This window comes from Aquila chrysaetos, chromosome 8 (assembly GCF_900496995.4).
Source record: "Aquila chrysaetos chrysaetos chromosome 8, bAquChr1.4, whole genome shotgun sequence".
In the NCBI taxonomy this organism is placed as follows: Eukaryota; Metazoa; Chordata; class Aves; order Accipitriformes; family Accipitridae; genus Aquila; species Aquila chrysaetos.
In genome coordinates, this window is record NC_044011.1 from 21,073,929 (window position 1) to 21,076,761 (window position 2,833).

Here is a 2,833-nt window from a genome sequence, read left to right on the forward strand (position 1 = left end):
AAAAAAAAAAAAAAAGAAAAGAAAAAACACACAACAAAAAAACCCCACCGGGGATTTCCACCGGCAGCGCCGGGGACTTTCCGGCATGTGACAACCGCGGCCGCCGCCGCCGCCCACCCCGCCCGCCGCCGCCAGGGGGCGCCGCCGCGCACCCCGCCCCGCCGCCGCCGCCGGGCAGCCCCGCCGCCTCTCCGCCCGCCGTGACTCACCGACGGGCTTTTCGGGAGCCGGGGTGTCATTTTTTCCTTCCTTATTCCGTTTTCTCCTCCCCCTCCACCACCACCACCACCCGGGGCGGGGGGGTGCCCGTCCCGTCCCGTCCCGCAGGCCTCGCTTCGCTGCCAGGCCGGCCCGGTGCTCGGCTGGCGCCGCGGCGCGGGGGAGGGCAGCCCGCGGCCCGAGTCGCTGGGGCGGGAACAGCTCTGTGTCCCGGTGCAGGGAGGTGTAGAAGGTCCCTCGGGCACTAGGGAGTTAGCTGTGCTGGGGAACCGGCGGCTGCCGCCAGTCGTGCCCTGCCCTGCCGTGCCCGGAGCCGGAGGGAGCACCCTTGCACCCCGGCTGCACCCTCTGAGCGCCCGGTAGCAGCAGTAGCAAGAGGCTCCAACTTGCCCTGGAGCCGTTACCTCGTCCTCGTCCACGTGGACAAGCGTGGCGAGGGCCCTGCTGGGCTCCTTGCCTGTGCAGAGGTCTCCGGGTGTGGGTTCCCCGGGTCTAGGTGCCCGCACCCCTGCAGCTAACAACCCAACAGGATGGAAAGGGAGCCCATCCCATTGGAAGCTATTGCTCTTCTAGACTGTTTTCAAACCTAAGCAAGTTTTTGTTGCGGGGTGGTTTTTTGGGGGGTTTTTTTTTTCATTTAGGGTGGCATCTGCTTCACGGTTTTGGCTTTGTACTGTAGGTAACCACAAGTGACTTCATTAATGAGAGGTTAGACTGATACGTAATCCCATAAATCCATACGCTGGTATTTTAGGCTGGAGGTGTTAATGAGCTTTAATCCAGCCCTGCTCAAGGTAAGGTCGTCATAGGTAAGGGGCGGAACTTCAGAATAAAGTTATCAAATCAGGAGGATCTTAGTGCCCATGTTTGTAAACTCTTGGCCACGCCTACCAGTTTGTAGGAATCATTAAATTAAATCATTGTAATCAATTAATTCACACCTTTAAACTATGTCCTAAAATCTGTGCAATGGAAAAACTCACTGAATAAAACACAATACTTAAGGCCTGTAAATATGACTTACGGATGGGATTTTTGCTGGGAAAAGGGCAGTTCCTTGCCCTCCAGGCTTGCAACCTGAAGGCACCCAGAAATTAAATACAGTTCAACAAAGTTTCTTGCAGTCTTAAAAGAGGACTCTCAGATGCTGAGCTCCTGCCCATTCTGGAGCTCCTACTGACTCGATGAGAAGCTAGGGTTGCTCCACACCTTGAAATCAGGTCTTAAATCTTGACTCCTTCAGAGAACAGGTGGATTTCGGACGAGTTGAGCCTTGGGCTCCCTCACCTCACCTCTAGTAGCAGCAGCTGGCTCAGCTCGTGCGCTCGTGTCACATGCTGTGGTTACGTGGCAGCGTGCTCTTTCCCAGGGTTTGCAGGCCTGTGTCTGGCTCTGCGCAGCCTGCTGTCCTTCTTTCTCTGCCTTTGTTCAAAAAGAAGTCAAGGATATGGCTGGAAAAAGAATAATCCCTTCCAATTTTTTTTTTCTCCTCTCCTTGCAGAGATTTCTTTTAAATATTTTTGTGGGTGGGTTTGGCTTTTTGTTTTGGTTTTTTTTTTCCCCTTTTTTCCCCTAGCCTCTCTGCTGCCTTGGAAAGTAGCAGTGGGGTGGGAAGGCTCAGCACTTAAGGATTGATGGCCTGAGGGATGACTGAGATCCAGGGGGCTGGATGCCTCAGGGAACTGGGCCTGAACAATTACTTGCGTAACTAGGGCAGCATCCGTGGTGTGATTACCGAGTGTATGTTTCCTTCAGCATCTTGCCATTCCCTGCTCCTGGACATTTTTCCCTGTCCCCTCATGTGGGCTGACGTACCAGATTACTGAAGTGATCTGATTAGAAAAAAAAAAAAAAAAAAAAATTTGTTTTTATCTAAACCATTTCTCTCTGGCTACTTGGAGAGTTTTGCAGGGAGCATTTCAAGTGATGGAGTGGGAATGAGGAGCTAGGGTGGGAAGCAGGGAAAAATGAGTTGACTTATACCCTGCTTTGCGAAGGAAACTGCAGCAAATAGATTAACAAGTGGTCCTAGCCCCTTCTGGTTTTCACTTACAAGAAGAAGGAAAGGAAAGGAAGTGTGAGTAAGGAAAGTAATAGTTCTGCAGGTATTAACTGTAAGCCTATGAGGGAGATGCTGAGTCCCAGGAAAACCTGAAAAGGCAACAGCTTATTTTTGTTTTTCTAAATGGTAAGCACATCTGAATATTCATAATTACTGTTTACACCTTGATAAACTGAAAGTTGATTGCACGTGGCTAAGGCTGATGTTTATCATACAGATCTGAGCAGGATGGCAGGAATTCGTTTGATCTGAGTTTGCACAGCACAAAATGAAGTTTTGTCTTGTCAGCCGGATCTCCTAGGCAATATAGGAATACATTAAAAACACCAACAACATCAATAATTATAGAATGCATGAATTTACGTTCCTCTTTTCTGATTTACTCCTATTTCTTGTAATTATACCTCATAGTTTGTCCCACCATTTATGATGTAATGTTTATATTTGACAGAATATAACCATATATACATATATATAAGGGCAATGAAAATTTTCCTCTTTGAAGTGTGTGTGTACACACACACATACACAACCACCCCCCATGTATATAGA